General features: G+C 37.8%; 1 protein-coding gene and 3 long non-coding RNA genes across 6 annotated transcripts in view; 1 reads left to right on the top strand and 3 right to left on the bottom strand.

Moving 5' to 3' along the window:
* The window catches only part of LOC136257307 (cystatin-A-like), a 215,893-nt gene that overhangs the window by 168,306 nt on the left and 22,580 nt on the right, over nt 1-25,007 (top strand). The window lies entirely within an intron of this gene.
* On the bottom strand, nt 5,217-7,364 carry LOC136258610 (uncharacterized). 3 transcript variants are annotated; one of them, XR_010702880.1, is made up of 4 exons: nt 7,151-7,363; nt 5,640-7,107; nt 5,502-5,589; nt 5,217-5,443 (listed from the first exon to the last, which is right to left on the bottom strand). It is a non-coding gene; the product is annotated as an uncharacterized lncRNA (long non-coding RNA). The 3 variants fall into 3 exon arrangements; XR_010702881.1 differs by having other exon boundaries at nt 5,502-6,719; nt 6,781-7,107; XR_010702879.1 differs by having other exon boundaries at nt 5,502-7,107; nt 7,151-7,364.
* Nucleotides 12,203-13,082, bottom strand: LOC136257699 (uncharacterized). Its single transcript, XR_010702123.1, has 3 exons — nt 12,945-13,082; nt 12,700-12,784; nt 12,203-12,510 (listed from the first exon to the last, which is right to left on the bottom strand). It is a non-coding gene; the product is annotated as an uncharacterized lncRNA (long non-coding RNA).
* Nucleotides 19,917-24,544, bottom strand: LOC136258499 (uncharacterized). Its single transcript, XR_010702798.1, has 4 exons — nt 24,442-24,544; nt 24,289-24,383; nt 21,100-21,154; nt 19,917-20,119 (listed from the first exon to the last, which is right to left on the bottom strand). It is a non-coding gene; the product is annotated as an uncharacterized lncRNA (long non-coding RNA).

Here is a 25,007-nt window from a genome sequence, read left to right as displayed (position 1 = left end):
ACCTTGAGGAGGAGGAAGATGACGAAGCAATCATGACGCCTTTTTCTGAAGATGCTACAGATCATGAACCAGTTTTCAGATGTGATTTTTGTAAAGACCTGGAAGATGAGCTTTCAACAGCCAAGAAACATTGTAAACATCTTGAATTGGTCAATGAAAAGCTAACAGCAAAGGTGGTCAGCAGAGAAAGCTTGCATAATGATGATATAAAAGTTCAATATTATACAGGTTTGCCATCATACGAGATACTGGAAATTGTATTTGAGTTTGTAACTGTTGGATTGCCTGATTCTTTTGCAACAAGCTCTTGTAGTGTTTTTGACCAATTTCTTATGGTTCTAATGCGTCTTCGACTAAATGCAGGAATACAAGACTTAGGATATCGATTTGATGTTCACCCCTCAACAGTGTGCCGATACTTTAGCAAGTGGCTTGATGTGTTGTACACAAAGTTGCATGTTTTTATAAATTGGCCAGACAGAGACAACTTGCTGAAAACTATGCCCATGGTGTTTCGAAAAGCTTTTTGAAGTTGTGCTGTCATCATAGATTGTTTTGAGGTTTTCATTGATAGGCCAACCTCACTAAAGGCACGAGCCCAGACATGGTCAAACTACAAAAAACACAACACCGCTAAGTTCTTGATTGGCATCACTCCACAAGGTTCTGTTTCCTTTATTTCAAAGGGTTGGGGTGGGAGAGTGTCTGATGTACATCTGACAGGAAATAGTGGCCTTCTACGCCACCTATTGCCAGGTGATATTGTACTTGCAGACAGAGGGTTTACCATTGAGGAAAGTGTAGGTTTGCTGTGTGCAGAAGTTAAGCATCCTCCTTTCACACGAGGAAAGCCTCAGCTTAGTAAATTGGAAGTTGATACCTCAAGACAGCTCTCCAAAGTAAGAATACATGTGGAGAGTTGTCGGTGCTGTTAGGCAGAAGTACATGATTTTACAGTCGACACTTCCTATTAGTATGATTACATGTACTGGAGATGACAATTTGTCACCAATTGATAAAGCAGTTACAATATGTTGCGCTTTATATAACTACTGTAGTTCTGTAGTACCATTTAATTGAAATTAATTGTCAAAATAATTGCTGTAAATAGTGACAACAATTCATAGTAACACTGTAAATGGCACTAGTAATTACCAAAGCCTATTATACAATTTACTGTAATCTATGTAAATTATGTAATTAATTAACAAAGTGACACTTAACTCATTGATTAGCACAGTCAGGACAATACCATTCACCAGTGGGAACAATTTCTTCTGTCAAGTCCACACAGCCCCAATGAAACCATTCAATGGAACAGTCCTTACCACCACATGCTATCATTTGATCATAATCCTCATTTTGTCGGCAATAGCACCACAGTCTGTCATCTTCGTCCTCTTCAACATCAGCAGTACTATTACTTGTACTACTGGTAGATTGATTTGCAGTATTATCATCCAGTGGTGGTAACTGGTCATCTTCACTCTCTTCATCTTGTTCTTCATTGGATTCAACTACAGGAGGATCAGGTGTTATCATTCCACTGGTGAAACAGCGACTTAGTAGTTCTGGCAGTAGACACATTTTCACAAAGTTTTTCACTTGTTTCAATGCATCATTGATGCATTCTGCATTATAATCAACTCGCTGCTTCAAAGCACCATCTTTTCCCCAAACCACAAAGTCACAAAACTTTGCCTGACACAGCTTCATTTGTAGCTGCACTTGAAAATAGTATGGATGATCTTGTTTAAGCAAGAAAGTATCTCCTTCCAAACAAAACTCCCTGTGTTTGACAGCTTCATCAAAAGACTTATCCCTGCATGAAAATGGGCACTTCACCTCTACAACCTTTTTGCCACAGCATGAACAGGAAATAATCCCATCTGGTGAAGCTCCAATAAAAGGATTCTCACTGTCAAGAAATAGCCCACACTTTTTAAGCTCAAAAAATGCATGTATAGCTTGCATGCTATCTTTGTATATACGCAATGCATCAGCTTCATGGGTAAGTCCATAGTCACAAGCCTTGCTATAAAACTTTGTAGACTCGGGATAGCAAATGGTCTTTACCAATGACACTGAAGGTTTTGAAAAATCTGTATGAAGGACTCTACGTAAATTTGATGCAGTAACACGGCCAGCTCGTTGTTCATACCACAGCTTACATTTGGATTGCTCCCTGGTTTTCAGTTCTACCATGTGGGCCTGCTCTGGAGTTGTAGATACCATGTCATAAAAAGCATCACATGCCTTTACCAAATCTTGAAATGGTACTTCTTGATTATCTTTATGAAATAATGATGTCAGTGGTTCAGGAAGCAATCCCCTCACATACAATGGCACAAAATCATCATTAAAACCACTCACCAAGGATAACAAAAGTGGCTTGTGCTTAGCTTTAGAAAGCTTTGAATAATGCTCTTCCAACATTGCCTGTGTAGGCTTTTGAATTGTCATACTTTTCTTTGGAGCAGGTGCAGCAGGCTCTAGAAAGCTTTTTCTCTTTTGTCTTGGTGTTCTAAAGTCAATTTCTGCTAATAGCAAGAATGGCACAGTTCTAAATGCTGGTGGAAGCCATGTACAAGGCAGGGATGTGCAAGAGAACTGTTGCTTTACTAGAGTATTGGCTTCAGCAGCAAACAGGATGGCAGCAATGTGCGAGCAAGCTTCTCCACACCCTGCCATGCAGGTACAGTGTGCTGCCATCACTTCTCCATCTGATTTACAGCACATCCATACCTTTAAAGGTGGAGCTGACAGCGTCTGTGAATGTTTCACTGTAGTAGTGTAGATGTATCTGTTGCTACCATCTATCGCAGTTACAAGAATGTTGTTGATCCAACCATTCATGAAGAAATTATAGCCATCCATGCTCTTGTAAGCCTTTAGCATTTCATGGGTATATTCGCTAGGCGTACTGATCAAATAATTGTAAACGTCGCCATAACAAACACTCGGCCAATCTACCCACTCTACGCTTCGAGTGCAGCCGCCTTTTCGTTCCATTCGACAGTAAGGATCTTAATGACAACCCAGTAGCGATACTTTTTCTTGGTATCGCCTTTTATCATCGTCATTCTTTAGATCGGCGAAGTACTTCGAAAACGTCAGACCACTCATTTCACTACAATCCACTCAAAAATGGCTTCACTGTATTCACATGATATTTGCGTAAGGCTGACACACCCCCTGCAAACTCTCTATAATTATTCGTGTCACGTGGTTCACTCAATACGCAAGTGTTCAAAACAGAGTTCAAACCAGGGGCGGATCCAGGACCTGGCTAGGGGTGGGGCACAAACAGGCCAAGTTGTAGGTAGTTGGCGAGACCCAGATTCTCTTGTTAGTTGCTGCATTTTCGCAGCAAACAATACACCTCTTAGTAGTATCTCACTGTTGATTTTTACTATTTTGGCCTTTTAATGCAGATGGTTGTGAAGTGTTTAAAAGACTCTAAATGTCGTAAACAAGCAACACGATAATTATTTTGGAGGCGTTTAGTACGAACTAAGGTGCTGGGTGACAATTTCATAGTTATTATTATTACTATTATTACTAGGACCGTGTCACATACAACCAAGTACATACACTAACGTTGCAACCTACCCATTGGGCAAGTATAAATAGTGCCATAGGAAACACTCAGAGCAGTGTGCGTTAGGTAGGGCTGGGCGGTTTCTCGGTATTATAGTAATACCGCGGTATTGCAATGAAACGATATCTGTATCGCGTAGATTTCGGTGAAACGATAATATCACGATATCGATATTATTACGATTTTTAGTGTTTGTGACAGCTTATTAAGTCCTTAAGGTTGTTATAATGCACCTCAAATAATCACGTGATACTACTGCAAACAAGGACCTAGTACTAGCTAGTCAATTTTTTTCCAAAGATCGAGATACTCTAATAGAACAGTCAGCTAGGATAGAGATACCCTAATAAAGCAGTCAGCTACTCTAATATAGCAGTCATCTTTAATAACCGCGATACATAGTAATATCGTGATATATTTCTGTACGATATATCGTGAAGCGAAACTCCAATACCGCCCAGCCCTAGTGTGCGTGTACCTGTGGAAATGATACATATGCATACGTACACAGGCAAGGGAGTTTAACTGGCATCAGAAAACCACAATACTAAAACACAACTTACACAAAAAAAAACCAAGCTATATTGAAAGTAACTATATATTGTAGGTGTGACGTGTCTCTGAAGATGACTCAGCAGTGAAGTGAGGCTATGCAGAATAAGGGATATGGTGAGGCACAATTAGCAATTGATCCCAATCAAGCCAATATGGCACAATAGACTCTGTTGTAACTAGAAACCACTGGTGATGTACCTGTATATCAGCGGTGTGGCATTGGCACAGTGATCACAGTCTATAATATTATGCATGTTCTATACCATAATTATGCGTATTTTGTACCGCCATACGCGTATGGTACATACCATACGCGTACGGTACGATTTTCCGTACCATACGCGTACGGTATGGACATACGCGTATGGTACGTACCATATGCGTATTATGCCTTTTCTCAGTGTCTTCTCACTGGGCGAAAAGTTCCATGTCCGCTTGTAGGTAATGAGTATAAAATGTGCATGAAGTTTGTCATTTCAGCCACATTTCATACTTAGAACATTAGTAGATTTCAGTAAAGTTTCCTACAGAGGATAGGGAAAGATTTACTGCATCTTAACAGGCCCGTAGCCAGGGGGGGTTCGGGGGGTTCGGAAGAACCGCCCTCTTGGAAAAAAGGTCCACAATTTTTGGTATACAAGTCCAAATTTTCAGGAGCAAAAGTCCATTAGCTACAGTTTACTAGATACCACTAATAAGAAACTAAATTAAGCGCTTCGAGTAACTCATTCATTGCATGGATTAAATGCAATGCAAGATCGAGATACTCTAATAGAGCAGTCAACCACTCTAATAGAACAGTCACAATATTTGGACCTTTACAAAAGGTCCACTTTTGGTCAAAAAGAACCCCCCTTTCAAAATCCCTGGCTACGGGCCTGATCTAGAATGGTGCTGGAAATGAGGCAGTGAAGAAATGTACATTTTAACACTGTGAAATGCATACAGGATGTAAAAAATCCTGTAGCTGAAATCAACATTTTCTGTATTGTGCATCTGCTTTATACTGTGCTAGTAATATAGCTAGCAATGTCTCGCTCCTGTGTTGTATTTACTACCGACAATATGTATTTCATTAATAAGTAAAAAAGCACATCATTTGTACAGCAACTATAATTTTCAGTTCACAAATTGAAGTTCTTGACACCTTCAGGATTCTTTTTTTCTGAGGGATGTTACATCACTAAAATTAATGTAGATTTGCTCTTTTACTTCTGTCCGTTGAGTGCAGCTTTCTTCTCATAATCTGTTTCATCACTAGTTATATATAGTTCTTATAGGTAGCATCTGTAAAAATGTTGTTACAATAAAAATATTGCTATGGCAATTTTTTTCTGTGACAAACCTTGAATTAATGTATACTATTCCTTGTACAGTGTCATTCATAGCTTTCACAAGATCCAGCCATGATCACAGGTTTCTCCACTGCCTAACTTCAATAGACCACAAAATACTCATTTCCAAGAACTATAGCAGAACTTACTATATTTCACCTTTACAACAGGATCTAGACCAGCTATATATCTGGAGCATCGACTCAGACTTATTTTTTGGCATCAGTAAATGTATCTACTTGAGTTTTAACAATAAGACACCTACTTCCTATTCACTTGATGGTAACACACTTCCTCGGCTGCACAGTCATCGTGATTTGGGTATACAAATTTCTGACAACCTCTCCTGGGAGAATCATTACAAACATATAACTTCCAAGGCTTATAGATATCTCGGCCTCCTAAGGCGTGCTTTTAGTAACTGTCACTCTGTTAAAGCCAAAAAAACTCTATACATAACTCTTGTTCGATCTCAGTTAACTTATTGCTCTCAGCTGTGGAATCCGTACTTGATCAAGGACACTATTACCCTAGAAAAGATTCAGCGACAAGCAACTAAATTCATCCTTAAAGACTATGAATCTAGCTATCATACTCTCCTCAAACTAGATCTATTGCCTTTAATGTATACACTGGATTTCTATGACATCATGTTTTTCATCAAAGCTCTAAAGCAGCCTTCCAACCATTTTAATATATATGATCATGTTTCTTTTAGCACTGAAAACACCAGATCATCCTCTAATAATAAACTCAACCATGTCTATACACTTCTAACAATTACACCAGGAACTTCTATTTCAACAGAATATCAAGACTGTGGAATAAATTACCATCCATCGATCTAAGCCAGCCACTATCAGTCATTAAAGTCAACATCTACAAGTATCTACATCAACACTTCACACTTCATTTTTCAGCTGACAATCCTTGTACGTATCATTTTTGTTGCAGATGTAGTAATTGTTATAACGTAGGTTTATCTAGCAATTTCTCGGTACTTTAGTTCTGTAATTAAGTAAATTAAGTTTTAACTTTTTCGGGCTGCCAACACGGGTTGTTGGTTGACCCTCAATACGTTTACTGTATTGTAAAGTATTAATAATAATAATAATAATCTACAGTACTACCACAAGACATCATCAGCAGTCCAAGTTTTGAAAGCATCAGTAACTACTTTGTAACTTTGACAACTTTACGTAGCTAGGTGATGTCGATGGCAGATCCCACTGCCATGCAATGATAGATAACAAATTAATAACGAATCATGAATTAGCCACATCTTCTTACCTCACAATTGCTACAAATGCAGCTCTTCCTATATGTCATTCTGCAAAGTTCCCTATGTCAGGGTAGCTTGCACTTGCAGTTATCTATAAAGTAGACTTAACCAATTCACTGTGAGGTAGTTGTACTAGAGATGATGAGTGCTTGTGGAATGCACCCAGTTGTCTCTCGACCCAGGGGGTCACAGTGTTATCCTCTACTCCTTTTGCCAGCAAGCAACATGCGATTTTGTAGCTGCCAAATTCGTAGCACTGTAGCTAGCTACTGTAGCAAAGGAATACAATTATGGCGTCGCTAGAAACTGGCGGAAAAGGATGGAAGAGGCAATATCTATGAACGATCATAAATGCTGTGACAGTCTTTATAGCTATACCTGCAGGTAAGTCTGCCATGGAGCACAAGCACTGTTCTAGTTCTGGATGACAGCAAGCTGCATCATTGCTAGAGCCTCGTTATTAACTGCGACTAGAACAATCGGAAGAAACATGCAGCGAAGGTGATTGTGTGCAATCTGTGCATGCATGCATGCTGTTGGTATATATACGAACATGATAGAGCAGTGACCTCATACATGCGCAGCCATATAGCTAGTGCGGTGGATGCACTGTCAGTGGCTAATTAGATTGTCCACACTAATTAGTAAAAATATTCATGTACTTGAATGCATTCCTGTCAACTTCTTAGTCAGCCTTAGCCTACACTAACAGAGCAAAGCCCAACACACACACACACACACACACACACACACACACACACACACACACACACAAAAGACAATACCTTCAGATACCACTTGCCATGTAGGCTGGTGCTAAGAGTCATCGTAAGCATAATCCTTCGAGGGCAGGACTAGTATAATACGTAACTCACAGAAAGGTGTACCATACAGTATCTCATGTGAATGCGTGGGCATGGCAGCTCAATTAAGTATTACCTGTACCTTCACCCACTACATAATATTTATGTTATATCAGAGCTATGGATGGTCTGCCTCCCCAGTTGTCACCAGGTTGCCACTTAACACCTGGGTAACTGGACTGGGCATCAAACCTGGCTGAAACCTTTCAATTACCAAACTCAGACCACTTATCTTAACTGCCTCATTTACTCTCTCTCTCAAACACACACACACACAAACACACACACACAGCACACTAGCTACTACACAACATTAAATTTTTCCATGTATCAAAGCACTGATTGTGCCTACCAAAGGTAATGGATTTGATAATGACAGACTGTTAGCAGCTACAGAATTTTTTTGTGATTTATAATGTCCGTGCTTGCATGCATGCATGAGTCAAAAGCAATAGCAAAGTATAAGTCCTTTCAAACTATTGGCACACAGACTAACAGCTGTTCCTTCAAGCCACTAAAATGAATATAACCATTAACACTAATGAAATAATGTGCTGTGGTGGATTCCCAGTATGCAAATTCATAGAATTTTTTGCACTACACATCACAGCCTGCTTTGAAGAGCTTTTGCTCAATATGCTTCACACATCACTGTGGCGATTATTGTGAACACTTGGCACTTTTAAGTTAGTTATAATATAGAAAAAGCTAGCTACCACCATTAGCAGGACACATGTGCATAGATGGATTGCATTCCATCTTAAGAGCCTCTGTGATTGAAACTTACTTTGCTACATGCTTAATGCATGTTCCTGACATGTAGATATGTATTATAGTGCACACAATAGTTGCTAACAGGTGACTAGAAATTCATTTATAACAGAACAAAGTAATGTTATAGTTTAATATGTATTCAACCAAAAGCATTTAAAAGTAGGGCTACCAAAAAAGTCACCATTTAAGAAAGGTCCCTATTTAACAAACTGGGTAAACCGGAGCAATGTGAGTAACCTTTTTTGCTCAAGGAAGCAACAACAGCAACTGAGCATCAACCCTGGCTGAACCTTACAATTACCAAACTTTGTTTGTGTCTACTATAATAATTCATGCATTTGATAGTGACAGACCGTTAGCAGCTATAGAAGTTTTTTTGTGATTCAAAATTTCTATAGGCCATGCATACATGAATGAATAGCAAAGTACGTATATAAGTCCCTTCCAAGCATTGGTGACACAAAGACACAACAGCTGGCAGTGGCGATTCTAGACCTGACCAAAAGGGGGGGCCAAGTAGGGAACAGCATAACTATTGTTGTTTGGCTATAGTATAAAGTAGAATTTCAGGGGGGTCTGGGGGTGCAACCCCCAGAAGCTGCAGGATTTTTGCAATTTAAAGGCTTGAAAACAGCCTAAAATTTATTCTAAAAACATGAAAAATGCTAAAAATAACAATGCCAATCTATACTGCAACTTTTCCCCAAGATTTTTTAAAAGTTATTTTTTAGCAGGGGGGGCCATGGCCCCCCCTGGCCCCCCCTTAGAATCGCCTATGACAGCTGGTACTTCAAGCCACTAAATGGATATAACCACTAATGAAATAACGTTAAGTGCTGTGGAGGATGCCCAGTATGGAAATTGATAGAGTAGATTACTAAGCTACACTTCACTGCCTGCTTTGAAGAGCAATGTGTTTCACATATTGCAGTGAAAAAATTGTGAACACTTGACACTTTAAACACATAAAGCTGCAGCTACCACCATGCAGGATCAGGTAACACAGTTAAGCAGGACACTTGTACATAGATGGATTGCATTCCATCTTATGAACCTCTGAGATTAAACTCTTACCTTGCTGATATGATAGAATTTTGTTCACACATTGCTGCTAAGAGGTGACCAGAAACTCATTTACAACAGAACAAAGAAATGGGCAGGTAGCCATAGTTTATGTATTTAACCAAAAGGTCTACCAAAACATTTGAATATAGTTAATAGTATGTGTAATTCTTCAACTCTATGAATATGACCAATTAGCTGCCACCACCCTTCTCACTCATGCAGTTTCTTAGCAAATGGCTAATTTTAGGAGACCTTTATTCCTCATGCAAGTCCTTGCACATTACTAGCTACTAGTTACATGTGAATGATGATCACATCTAGTTGGTCTCATAATGTTTTTAAGGCATACAGGTCTCCAAATCTGTATAGTGAATCTGTGAACTAAAAAAATGTTATGTGATACTATATGTGACCGGATTTGCGAAAAGGTACCTTTTCCACACATTTGACATATCAGCAAACAAAATGATGTAACACTTGACTCCTTATACCAATTAACTTGTTCTTAGTAGCAAAATGTAGCAAGATACTGTGGCTACATTCATTGAAACTTTCAAGTAATTATATGCAATGATCAAAATGTTATGAAGCTTTAAAGTCCAAAAAATGAGTCAAATTTGTGTGAAAAAGGTACCTTTTCGCAAATAGCTATAGACCACCATATGAGAGTGCTGTAATCCAAACATTTTGTTTTCTTACAACATCATAATTCTTGCATGGATAGAAGCCATTTAACTGTAAACCAACATTGCAATTAATAAACCATCTAAGTGTCATTAGTGTTTTTTTCCTGCAATAAAGTTCTACCAATAACCTCTTGTACCAAGAGTCCATACTATAAGACCTCTTATTATGAACTATTGATAGTACACATATACAATCAAAAATCAGTAATGTATTGTTATATATTACATACACTTGTCAGAAAGTGCCCAGTGGCAGTGACACAAAGACTAACATCTGTTGGTTTAACAACCATCCACTATAGGATTGCGGGAGAGACTATACCACAGTTGGCTGTGGTGCCTCAACAGAGACTAGGGGAGGTCACAACATTACAGTATACTGTGTTAACGTCATCCATGACTGACCAAGGAGTTGAGATTAGCCATATTGTATATTGTCAATGTAGACTTGCGTGCATCATGTATCAGGTAATGTAGACAGTATGATGCAGCTAATGCACACAGAAACTAGCTATATGTAAAATGATATCATCATAACTAAGTTGATAGCTTGCTCAGTTATAAAATTAATAACATTACAATAATATGTCACCCGAGCGATGACCGGGAATGCTATGATGACATCAACTTAGTCACTGCACTGTAGCTATGTTACACATAATCACCCACATAACTGTAAAGGCATATATTCCCATTCCTTATATATACACTAGGGGAAATTTTTATGGTGTACATGTATAATATTCATAGCCACTTACATTTCCTTTATTATTTTTATTCATGAAATGCACTATTTCTTTTTTATCTCCTGGCAACCAAGTGCAGGTTATTTTATCGTAGTAACCAGTACCTTTCCACAAATCCAGGTATATCATTGTAGCATACATTAAAGTACATAGCATGAAGATGGTGAACCGCTGAAACAGTAAGTAAAGCCATCGCTAGATATTTACTAAAATAAACACTTTGTCACAACGCCATACTCCCCAGCTGTCTATCACTATTCATGACAAATTCTAACATCCATATTGTACAAAGACACAAAGTGTAACTCACAATTAAGGCCATAAATTCATGTAATATTTACCTTGGCACACAGTACATAACTATCTAGTTCCATGCGTTGCAAATTGACTGTTTACATTGTCATGTTGAAAGCCCTAAATGGTTGAGTATCATCACTGTATGCCATAGCTTCTTTTTTCTGTAGCACGGCACTGAGAAATATGGTGTAGTTAATTTAGATACAATTCTGGCATCACGTAAAGTTAATTTTAAAAGTAAAATAGAGCTTCCTTAGTATAACAATTCATATACCACTAAAATGTTATTGCAGCAGCATAATATGGGTTACAGTGTTACACATTGTTGTAGAGACACTCTGTTATATGATGTTGAAAGCCTATGTTGTGTTGAGAACCAAGTTTTGGCTCAGTATTACACTGAGCTAAACACAAGAAACCTGCAGTATCCATTTGATCAGTTTACAGCTGCATTTTCACTAGTCATGAATGTGGTGAAAATCTTAATACTGATTTTAGCTACATTTCTTGTAAATGTTAAAACAATTTACTGCAATGTGACACTAACAGGAAATTGTACAGAAAATGTTCAAAAACATTTCCTGCATGATAACTCAAATATGAAATTCTAAAGGAAATCATTAAAAAAATTTCCTACATGCTGACACAAGCAGGACATCTTACTTTTCGTGCAGTGTCTAGTCTTGCCATCACCTAGCTACAATGGGCTGTCTTTACAAGCATTTCTAGCTGAGTAAACTTAGAACACAACATAATAATCTGCTTACTACTGAGCTGTAGCTAACTACGTAGATTTATTCATCAGCACACACATGCATTTTATCCTTGCCATGCCCATGCATTTCCCACTATATAGTCCTACACCAATGTACCTAAATCTTATGTACATGATCTCGCTTTGTCTGCAGAACTTCACATGAATGGTACTGTGTATGTATGCTACTTTATAGCTATCAGAAACATGCAGATGGTCTCATACTCAATTATAAATGTGGATAACTGCATGACAATTTACAACACAGTCAATTAGGTAAATAAGCGAGGAGAGCAATTACAACGTGCATGGTAGCTAGTAGGTTCTAACTGAATTATATACATATACTGCTTGTGCAAAGCTAATAACTTGAAAAATGAACTTCGGAAGTGTCATCAGTTGTGCAACATGCCATGCATGGCTCCTCACTGTATTTGCATTTTGATATACTATGTATACACTCTTCTTTTGAGGATCCAATTTCTTGTTTACGTACTTTTCTTGATTATACATACTGTAAATAGTACCACCACTCACATTCATCCCACTGGACCTACAGCAAAAATTAATGTGGATGTTAAGGAGTACATTCAGATAAGAGTAGCTAAACACATTGTCTTAATTCCCATCCACAAGCATGACAGTAAGTAGTGAGTAGCTATACAACACACTTATAACAATTAAACAATGCTAGATAATATACATTCATTACTGAATTATTCATTAGAACCCATAAACTCACCATAAAATCTCTGCCATGTTATGTTTTCCTACTTCATCTCATTAGGCAATGTGCATGCCTCATTCAATAGCAAAGATTCAGCAAACTGCAGTTTTAAAAAAAATATTGCACAATAAAATTAATTACTATGCACATCAGTCTTAGAGTATAGCATGTCTAATATTGCTATAAGTTACAGCCATGTAGGTTTACATTAATTTGCAAAATGAAACATTACTTTCTCTACAGCTTTATCTCTTTCCTACCTCCCTCAATGTTATTGTATCAGCATTCTCCAGGTCTTCCTAGCTCTGTTTGATCAATCATTACAATGTACTTCTTGAGCTCATCTGTTGTAATTGTCTGGTCAACACTACTTTAGTGCCACCAGGCATAAATATCCATTTTAAGTAACAAATTAAAGGTAAACAATAGATTATATGTAGCAACAATAAAATAAAATATTTAATGAAATAATATACATATATATATCTAATCCAAAACAGCCAAGCTGTAAAAAAAGTGTGCGACCCTCAGAAAGGCTATGGTGAAAAAAGATGTGAAATCCAAGGTGGCGGCCAAGAAATGGCTGTGATGGTAGGTTAATGGTAAAAATTTTAATAATGACAATTCAGGTAAATTTTGTGAAGCGGCACAAAAATTCACCTGAATTGTCTTTATTAAAATTTTTACCATTAACCTACCATCACAGCCATTTCTTGGCCGCCACCTTGGATTTCACATCTTTTTTCACCATAGCCTTTCTGAGGGCCGCACACTTTTTTTACAGCTTGGCTGTTTTGGATTAGATTTCATTTCTTTTTGTATTTGTATACCCCAAAGCCGGCCTATGGCCAGCTTTGGGACTTTTTTAACCTATGTTTTTTTTCTTTACTACAGGAAGAAGAAAAGATGAAGTAGATGTACTTTAAATATTTTATCAGTAAATGTACAAATTATATATATAATACATATGTGACCGGATTTGCGAAAAGTGGCCTTCCATACACATCCAATTTGCCAACTTTGACAATTGATAACTTCAGATTGGAAAGAGCTATTGCCTTGAAATTTGGGCAGTGGTGATTTCTTTGCAGCTGAACTCTCTACAAGGTAATTTTTTCTAGCTGATCTCTCTACAGGGAGATTTGTTTGTAGCTGAACTATCTACAAGGTAACTTCTTCTAGCTGATCTCTCTACAGGGTGATTTGTTCGTAGCTGAATTCTGTACAGGTGATTTGTTTGCAGCTGAGCTCTTTACATAAATGGTTTCTTTGTAGCTGATCTCTCTACAAAGTAACTTCTTCTAACTGATCTTTCTACAGGGCAATTTGTTCGTGGCTGCATTTTCTACAGGGTGATTTCTTTGCAGCTGAACTCTCTACATGGTGGTTTCTTTGTAGCTGAAATCTCTACAAGGTAACTTCTTCTAGCTGATCTCTCTACAGGGTGATTTGTTTGTAGCTGAACGATCTACAAGGTAATTTCTTCTAGCTGACCTCTCTACAGGGTGATTTGTTTGTAGCTGAATTCTGTACAGGTGATTTGTTTGCAGCTGAGCTCTAAACAGAATGGTTTGTTTGTAGCTGAACTCTCTACAAGGTAACTTTTCTATAGCTGATGTCTCTACAAGGTGACTAGTTTGTAGCTGAACTCTCTACATGGTGGTTTCTTTGTAACTGAACTTTCTACAAGGTGACTTCTTCTAGCTGATCTAACACAGGGTGATTTGTTTGTAGCTGAACTCTCTACAAGGTAACTTCTTCTAGCTGATCTCTCTACAGGGAGATTTGTTTGTAGCTGAACTCTCTAAATGATGGTTTCTTTGTAGCTGAACTCTCTACAAATTAACTTCTTCTAGCTGATCTCTCTACATGGTGATTTGTTTGTAGCTGAATTCTGTATAGGTGATTTGTTTGCAGCTGAGCTCTTTAAATAATGGTTTCTTTGTAGCTGAACTCTCTCAAGGTAACTTCTTCTAGCTGATGTCTTTACAGGGTCACTAGTTTGTAGCTGAATTCTCTACATGGTTGTTTCTTTGTAACTGAACTCTCTACAAGGTAACTTTTTCTAACTCATCTTTCTACAGGGTGATTTATTTGTAGCTGAATTCTGTACAGGTGATTTGTTTGCATCTGAGCTCTTTAAAGAATGGTTTCTTTGTAGCTGAACTCTCTACAAGGTGACTTCTTCTAGCTGATCTTTCTACAGGGTGATTTGTTTGAAGCTGAGCTCTCTACATGGTGGTTTCTTTGTATCTGAATTCTCTACAAGGTGACCTCTTCTAGCTGATCTTTCTACAGGGTGATTTGTTTGAAGCTGAACTCTCTACAAGGTAACTTCTTCTAGCTGATCTCTCTACAGGGAGATTTGTTTGTAGCTGAACTCTCTACATGATGGTTTCTTTGTAGCTGAACTCTCTACAAGGTAACTTCTTCTAGCTAATCTCTCTACAGGGAGATTTGTTTGTAGCTGAACTCTCTACATGATGGTTTCTTTGTAGCTGAACTCTCTGCAAGGTAACTTCTTCTATTGTTCTATTGATCTCTCCACAGGGCGATTTGTTTGTAGCTGAACTCTCTACATGGTGGTTTCTTTGTAGCTGAACTCTACAAGGTGATTTTTTCTAGTTGAACTATCTCTTTCCATAGTTGCATGAACTCCCTACAAGGTAACTTCTTCTAGGTGATCTCTCTACAGGGTGACTTGTGTGTAGCTGATCTCTATACAGGTTTCTTATTTCTCTTGAATTCTCTTCAGGGTGACTGCTCTATTAGGATGACTGCTCTATTAGAGTATCTCGATCTCGCACTTGCTGCACCAAGTTGGATTTCGTGTTATAACTCCGTGGCTTTAAGTCTGATTCTTCTACACCATTGATGAGCCTTTCTAAGATGATTACTCCATCTGTACAACGCTTTTCAAAGCATTACCCCAAGTGGTTTATCTGGTAGGCGTGGCAAGCTGTCGTTTTTTTATTAGCTAATCTCGATTGCGTAATTGTTACATACTGTTGGTTTTTTCGTTGTATCTTCCTGTTTTTTAGCTCGATTTCTTTCAAACCACAAAAGGTTTGAGGTTCAATAGTTAACCTATTCACCCACCGATTTTCAGCTTCTTCCCATACGCGGTTTACCCTGTAGTCGTGACAACATATTGGTGTTATTTTTCGTGAATAATCGCTCATAACTCTTTGCCAATTTATCGTATTCCAGCCAAAGTTGGTACCGAGATGCGCCTTTATATCCCCCGTCTGTGTGCCAAATTTCAAGGCAATCGGATATGGCGTTCGAGTTTTATAGCAGTTTTTGTAAGTGTGCGACAAGAAAAAGAAAAATAAGAAGAAAAAAACGAAGAAACTGAGCCAATTTTTGAAAGTCACATATCTCGGGAACGCGCGAAGCGATTTCGCTCAAATTTGGAATGTGGAGTGTTGCAGTTGGAGGGCATGTCCACAGCAAAAATCGTCTTGTTTCATCAAGGAAATACAGAGCTACGGAGGTGCGAAAATTGCGTTTTCTTTCTTCCTGTCAATATACTCACGGGTGTTACGCGCCAGCTTCTTGGGCCGCACGACACACTACCGTGTGTCTTGATATGCCCTGAAAAAATTGGTTTGATTTGCCAATGGATATAAATTATTTAATATGGTTGCTATATTTTAACCAATCAGAATGCAGTATTTTAATGTGTATTTATATGGATAATTATATCAAAATCTTATGTTTACATTTAGCTACAATGCTACCTCTACTGCAGGCTTAGTGTTTATATCACCATGCATTCCTGTTATATTCATTGAAAAATCGTGAATACCAATATGCTGGCACAATTCTAAAGCATAACAGAAATCAATGTCTTTTGTCCTAAATAATACTTTAGAAGATCAAATTTCAAATTTCAGTTTCTGAGTAAGGCAAGGAGCATGCTGCTCTTGTTTTATGTTGAAAGGATAATTGGGCACCTTTAAACCCAAACACATTTTTTACAAAGTTCATATATACAAGTAGAGAAGCCCCTAGTAGAGTTTTTTGGGTAATATCGCTCTGTAGCGTTTAATTATTGCACTAATCTTTGACTATCTTCAGGTGTATTTGTAAACACAAATTATGTGTGGGTATTGCTCTAATTGTAGGGAAGCATAGGCTCTTGGGCAGACCGTTTATAGTCAAAACAGACCACTGTATATAATATTATTAATCAATAACTGAAAGTACACAATAACAACTAACTCTTACAACTACAGTACACAATAATTAATTATTAATATTACAGGTATATATGCATAAATTACATTATATTACATCATGTCACATCATTACATTACATCATTAACTCTATTACAGATATGGACCACGAATCCAATAGGAAGCAACATATGTGTAGCAATTGCAGCCACAATGTACTGTGTGGAAGAAACAAAAATTAAAATTTACCATATGTTGTCAGTGTGTGCAGTTGCTATGCAACAGCTAGACAATTTGTGACCGGATTTGCAAAAATGTACCTTTCCACACACAAAATTTAACCCATGAACTTCGGGGTTTCATAAGTTTATGAACATATACCTTATAATTATCCATGAGTGTACAGTAGCTACTATAGTATCTAGCAGCATTATGATACTAAGAGTAAGTTTATCAGTGTAAGGAGTCAAGTGTTACACCATTTTGTTTGCTGGTATGTAAAATGTGTGGAAAAGGTACCTTTTCACAAATCTGGTCATTTTAACTCAACTATTATAAAGAACGTACAGTATGCCAGCTTGTGTATTTTTAAATCAATAGCATTTCCACTATGGAGAAATGAAGTCATTTGTTATAAAAATGTGAGATGAAAATCCATGACAAATAAGGCAGTAGACAGCTGGACAAGCCAATAAATCAATATGTACAAAAGTCAGAAGACATCAAGAAAATAATCTACACACTGTAAAAAAGGATTTTTCATTTTAACAAAGAACTTGTTATCCCTGCTGTAAAAAAACAGCAAACACTTCATTTATTAAAAATAACAACGGGGAATTTTTGTTGTTGTAACATCATTTCCTTGTTAAAGTAAAAAATTGTTGTTACACTCACTTTTCGTTAAAACATCTAGAATGTTAAAAAAGCAATTAACAGTTCTGCTGAAACAACGTATGCTTTTTGTCATTTTTTTATATACAGTGCAGGTGCTTACATAAACCATCATAATTGTATAGGTGATGGCACTATTGTATTTAGTGGAACTGTTGATGAAATGAAATGTTAAACAAACAACAAGATACGGCATTGTTATAGATTATACACTAATCACTATGTATAAATCAAGACATATTATATTTAATCCCCTTCCTTTGATTTATACTTTTCAGACTTATACTGTATATAGCTAGGTTTTATCATGTTTTTCGTAAAGCTTCGAATCCAGACAATTGACCTTTACTATTTTTGACTATGTAGAATTCCATCAGATCCTACCAGATCAGCAGGACTTAACACAATCCAAGACTGGATCTGCCAACAGTGTGATGAATTCATGATTGTTTTTATCATAAATAAAGATGTCAGTTTCATCACTTATATATAGTCATGCAAGATATCATGCCATCAATATTCATTTATTTTAAGGAATTCTTTATTTTAAATAGGCTATTATTATTATTATTATTGGTAATACTGTGCAGACCTCTATACTAGAGTCTATAGTGCACAGGTCACAACATACATATAAGTACAAATTAAATAATTACTAGTTTTTGTTTGAACTGATCAATATAATTGGAGTCAATCACATTTAGGGGTAGATCATTCCAGATTTTGATTGCCGAAGGGAAAAAGGAGTACATATAAGAATCAATCTGTGTCATTGGTTGCATAAATCTCATATTATGACCTCTGGTACTATGTACAGTGGATATGGGTATCAGAAATGGATTTGCTGGGATATCAACAAGGTGGTTGATTTGCATCATGCAGTAAAGCAAATCATATCTTAATCGCAGTAAAGCTAAATACATCTCAGCTCTAGAGAATAGAATAGCTAAATATGATTGCTCTATTAGAATATCTCGGTCTTCACTGAACAGAAACCGCTAAGCGAGACTAGCGCCTCCCCCTACCTCTTCCCCGAAAAGAAATGAAAGCAGAGTTCCATCCGGCGTAGTCAATAGGTACGGCAGTGCAAAAACCTTCTGCTTGATGTTATACGCATACCACGTTAGCTATACTCAGATGGTACGATTTTCCGTACCATACGCGTACGGTTGTACCGTACGCGTATACGCATATGGTATGTACCATACGCGTATGGTACAAAATACGCATAAGGTATAGAACATGCATACAGCCATGCACAACATACAGGAGATAGTTACACATTGTTGTATATGCAGCACTACATCGGCTTCTTGTTTAGCTATTACAGACTCACAGTAGACTACTTACGACTACACACTTCATGATGATACAGGCGAATGATTGTTACATGGAAAGCCAAGAATGCAATATTGGTGGGGTCAATTCTATCAACTGCCTATTTCACATGACCACATACACCTTTGGTAGTACCAATGGTTAGCCCCTTACCACAAGTAAAGCAAAAAATAAAAATAAAAAATGAAACCGATGATACAGGCGAATGATTGTTACATGGAAAGCCAAGAATGCAATATTGGTGGGGTCAATTCTATCAACTGCCTATTTCACATGTCCACATACACCTTTGGTAGTACCAATGGTTAGCCCCTTACCACAAGTAAAGCAAAAAAAATAATGAAACCATATCAAACAATTAAGCGACTTTTAATAAAAAAATTTTTATTGACAAGATACACGCGTCTACACTGGAAGCAGGTTTTCAAGGCTCTGTTATGGAGCGCCAGATAACTTTTTAACCTTTTCCAGGTTCTAGCAGGAATGGCCAGCATGACATCTACTTTCACGTAAAATGTAACAGCTTAATACGGCCTTCTTCATGGTACAAAGTAGGGGGTTTAACATTACACATAGAACCATTGGCAATGAAAATATTTGCTCACCCCAACAATCCAGGCGCGAACTTTTTAACGATTCCAGTTTATACCAGGCTAGAGCTATCCTTTCTTGAATACTTCAGCTAGCTATACCGTTCGTGATGAACGTTTTACAAGGTACAAATAATTTTATAAAAATCACCATCTCAATCCAATAGTCGCATACCCCGGCTGAGCACTGGTTATTAGTGACGCGCGCGCTATATTGCGTGGGCGAGTTGCAATGGAGAAGCAATCCGTTCTTGAATGTTTAATTCATCAACTTTTCAATGGTCAATAGTCCTTGTACATCATGCTAATAACTGTTTTGATCACGTGATACATCTTTGTATTTTGTACATGTAATCAAATAAATATTTTTTTAAAAATGGTCATTATAAAAATTTCAAGTTAGTTGTTTGCATGCAGTTCTCCAACATATAAACCTGTGGAAAAAACAGTCACATTTAAATTAGTGAATTTAAAAAATCTTTATCACGCACACACTACACACACACACACACTACACACACACACACACACACACACACGCTACACACACACACGCTACACACTACACACACACTCACACACACACTACACACACACACTACACACACTCACACACACACTACACACACACTACACACACACACACACTACACACACTCACACACACACTACACACACACACACACACACACACACACACACACACACACACACACAAACACACACACACACAAACACACACACACACACACACACACACTACACACACACTTCAATGCATATTCACATAAAAATAAAACACTACAAGGTATGGTAATGGTTGTTTACATTGGTTAATTTTGTGGTGCGCCACATATAGCTACAAGGGAAATGTGTATCTGTGATCAAGAATTTAATTTAGATTGAAATAATATCATAATTAGATGGTCACACTATCTTTGTCAACTAGAGATGAACTGGCTTTTGGTAAAAAGCGAGGGGTAGCCAATGCCTTGGGACTCTTGTATGCTATGTGAGAAATCCAATCAGAAATACACAAATATATTAGAAACCAAATCCTAAATCCAAAATCATGTAAAAATAATGGAGAAAGTAGACAATGATCGATCATGAATAATTAGAACAAGATGTAGATCAACAACTGTACAGGTAGTTACTAGTTAGCAATCTCACTAAATGCTTTTAAAAATACATAAAGATTGGGAGTCTCGTACACACCATTTGGGTGCTTTGCGTGGGCATTGGCAATCCCTCTGGTACACCATTTCTGTGTTTTGCGTGGGAGTTGGCTACCCCTCGGGAAAAATAAAATAATGAAAGACTATACAGAAGCTGATCTGTACAGAAGATGAGCTGTACAGAAGATGAGCCCTGCACAGCTACGTGGGCTTCTTTTTACAAAGCATACACTCACCTTATTTGCACATTGCCCAATCGTCATCATGGACGCTTCCACCTCCCACCGTGCACTAAAGTAATAGAAACAAACATCATTAAATAATATAAGCATTAATATTATTATAGCATAACACAGCAGCACAATATTACAGCATGATAAACAAACCAAAGTATTTATACAGAAAACTGTCATAGACATTTAATCGTCTTTGAGCAAGGCCATTTTAACGAAAGCGCAAATTGGGCGTGGGCGTGGGCGGACAATTCATTACATTCTTTTCGCCGTTTATACCTATCACTGGCAAACTAATGCATATACAATATCAAAGAACGTATATATTTAAACAGTTGTATGATACTTATAGACTGTTTTTTCACTGTCAACCACTTCTTGTGCGTGGGCGGCCCACCACCCCTTCCCTCCGCACCCTCCCACCCACCCACCCCCTATATGATATATGTGCTATACAGGTGAGCATATAAAAGTTGCTAAAATTAACAGGTTTTTTTAGAATCAGTTTTATTTTTAAAATTCTAATTGAACAAACAGTACATTTTCATACTGCAGCTGAATGACATTAAAATACACTGAATTGTCTGATATGTCACAGTCACATACTAGATATATCTGATCAACATATGTACCTAGGAGTCTTAATTCATAAATCACTGTCTTGGTCACCTCACATATCAAATGTTGTCAATAAAGCATCTAGAACACTCAATTTCTTAAAACGCAATCTAAACAAATGTTCAAAACAAGTTAAAGAATCAGCTTACCTAACAATGGTGAGACCACAACTAGAGTATGCATCTGCTGTCTGGGATCCCTACCACGTTGGAGATATTTCAGAGTTAGAGAAAGTACAACGAAGAGCAGCGCGCTGGGTGTTGAATGACTATGGCAGATTCAGTTCAGTTTCTCTAATGTTGGATCAGCTGAAATGGCCTACATTACAAATTCTTCGGAAATTATCTAGGTTACAAATATTGCATAAGATACACTACCAACAGTTATCACTCCAAATTCCTCATTATTACTTACCAAAAATACGACCAACAAGACAATACCACCATCTTTACTATATTTTTCCTACCTCATCCACCACGGCATACCAAAACAGCTATTTCTCAAGAACAATAAACGAGTGGAACATACTACCAACTGATACAATTGAAATTGCAGGTACTCAGAGGCGGATCTAAGATTTATAAAAGGGGGGGGGGGGGGGGGCTAACACAAGGTACTAATCTCTTGGGTAGAGGTGTGCAAAGCATGCTGGAACTAGGGGGGTCTGGGGGCATGCCCCCCTAGGAAAATTTTGAAAAATAGATGCTAAAATACTGCAATTTGGAGACATTTCCACATAAAATTCATAATATTTTCTGCCTGTAGATATTTTATATACTGCCTTTAGATTATAGGTATGGCTCTCTGAAGCATTTTGCTAATGGGAAAAGTTTGGGTAGGTACAGACAACCAAGTACATGATGTACCCCTCTCACCATTGCACACATGCAACACTGAATAGCTAGGTGCATGCATGTTAGAATAAAAATGTTGAAAGTGGAAAATTTTGAAATTTGAATGATACAAGATTGAATCTGAGAGCATTTCAATGGAAATTGTGTACCTGAATTAAGTATTGCCATGTATATTAACTACATAAGTAGATGAATGAAGCCCTTTAAACAGACCAATGCACTTCATTGCATGTATAGGTGCAGGCAGATTTGAAAAATTCCACAAACTACATGTTTCCAGTGAATGTTCTATTAGAGTAGTTAGCTGACTGCTCTATTAGAGTATCTCGATCTTGTACACCTCCAATGCTGATCCGGGTCCTTGTTGCATAAACTTTAGCATAAATCCACTGATAATACCTTGGAAAGATGTTTATAAGGTGGTTTTATGATTATTTGTATTATTAGTGATCATATAATTATGCTAAGACAAAATTTCATTATAATACTCAGTATATTGATCAAGTAAAGCCTAAATATGAAGGGGGGGCTTCAGCCCCCCCCCCCCCCCCCCCCCCCCAGGGGCGTAGCTAGCCAGAAGGTGATGGAGGGGCAGGCATGCCCCCCCCACACACAATCCCACCCCCCCACAAAACACTCAAAATCATTCATGATTGCAAAAAAAAGGCTAATGACCCAATGGTGGGCTAGCCAACATACGGTGTTGTATTATTACAGCTTAAATAACTAGCTACGTAACTATTTCAGTACTGACTGCTTCCAATCGAGGTAGCTATATTCGTCGAGCATCACCGCACGTGCCACAACTGTACTCCAACAAATTCACCCACAGTCCGGTAGAGTTAATACTTTAGTGCAAATACAAATTACTTTACGTTAGCCACAGCCTGTGCTGCAGTCCTAGCACACTGCTGACAAGATGACGTATTCACTCACTTCACTCGGCGAAATTCAAATGCCATGTATTGCACGAAATCCTGCTAGCAGAACTTGTAAGCTTGACTGATCCATCTGACTGACTGACAAAGTAAAAAAGACTGCACTGCCGTACGTACAAAGGTCCAGTGTGATCGACTCGATAAAATAAACTTACATTTATTTAGCTAACACTTTATCACCTCGTAGGCAGTACGTTCGTAGCGTCATCTGGCCTGCTTTGTCGCTTGTGAGTTGTGACTCCTGCCGCGGAGAAGCGGGTTACTCTTTTTAGATTCAAAAATGTTCTATCACGCGAGTAATCTAGGTTAAATATAGAAGTATGTCTCTAATATTTTCGTTCGATGGATTCACGAGCGAGTTGAATGTTGGTGTTTGCGCATTCACTAGCAACACCTGGTGATACCGCGTAGTAGTGTACATAATTTACAGTCATTTGCGTGTCAGTTCAATACTGGTAAACTTGTGACGAAGGTTTTAAAAAAAATCATTTAGTGATGGGGGGCAAATTCCCCCCCTTAGCTACGCCTCTGCCCCCCCCTGGATCCGCCCCTGGTACTGATCTATTTACAGCTAGACTCCAATCATATTATTGCACCTAATGTATTTGTAGTAAACAATAATAATAGTAGTTAAGCCGAGTGGAAAATAATTCCAGCCGCCAGCAAGCCAGATGAAGGTGCCGGTATAATGAAAATAATTCCAGCCGCTAGCAAGCCAGACGAAGGATGAAGATGTAGACCTATAATACAACTACCGGTACAAGTATTAAATTACTCATTACCTTGCTGTTCCAGCTGGTTGTTTATGAGCGCATCAGCTGGTATCCCAACTGGTCATCAACTGGTCGTTCACTGCATGACGCCTGGAGCGCATATCCTACACACAAAATACACAGTTACAAATATTTAAACATACTTGTAATGTTGTTGCTTACCAGTAAAGTGGCGCCTGGCCTCTCCGCGGACGTTTACTAATCTTCTCGTTCGAGCAATCTGTAATTAACAAGGGCGTGGTGCCGGGCGTTATATAGAATTACACGTACTGTAAAGTCATCAGCACGAATAGGCGTACTTATTATACGGTTGTGCCTTCATTCACAGGCGAATCTATCCCCGCTTAGTTCATGTCTCTAGGCCTCGTAGTTTCTCAAACATTATTTATTATTTATTCATTCATTATTAATGACGTAATTTTACCGCATTTCGTATTATTCTTAGTACATGGTTGTATAATTATTTTATTTATAACAGGTAAATTTGTAAGGCTAAACATGTACAGCCTGTTACACCTGATCAACAGGTAAAAAAGTAGCTACAAGTAAACTAATTACATATATTCTACACACATAGTATTAGATGAAAACTGGTCAATCAATTTCTTAAAATCATCAACTGATGCTGCACAGACTACTTGTTGGGGTAAGTTATTCCATGGTTCAACAACTCTTCTTGTTAAAAAAATATTTCCTGGCATCTGTTCTAGAAAAATATCTGAATAGCT

Source organism: Dysidea avara, chromosome 6 (genome assembly GCF_963678975.1).
Source record: "Dysidea avara chromosome 6, odDysAvar1.4, whole genome shotgun sequence".
Classification (NCBI taxonomy): domain Eukaryota; kingdom Metazoa; phylum Porifera; class Demospongiae; order Dictyoceratida; family Dysideidae; genus Dysidea; species Dysidea avara.
This window is presented reverse-complemented; position numbering and strand designations above follow the sequence as displayed.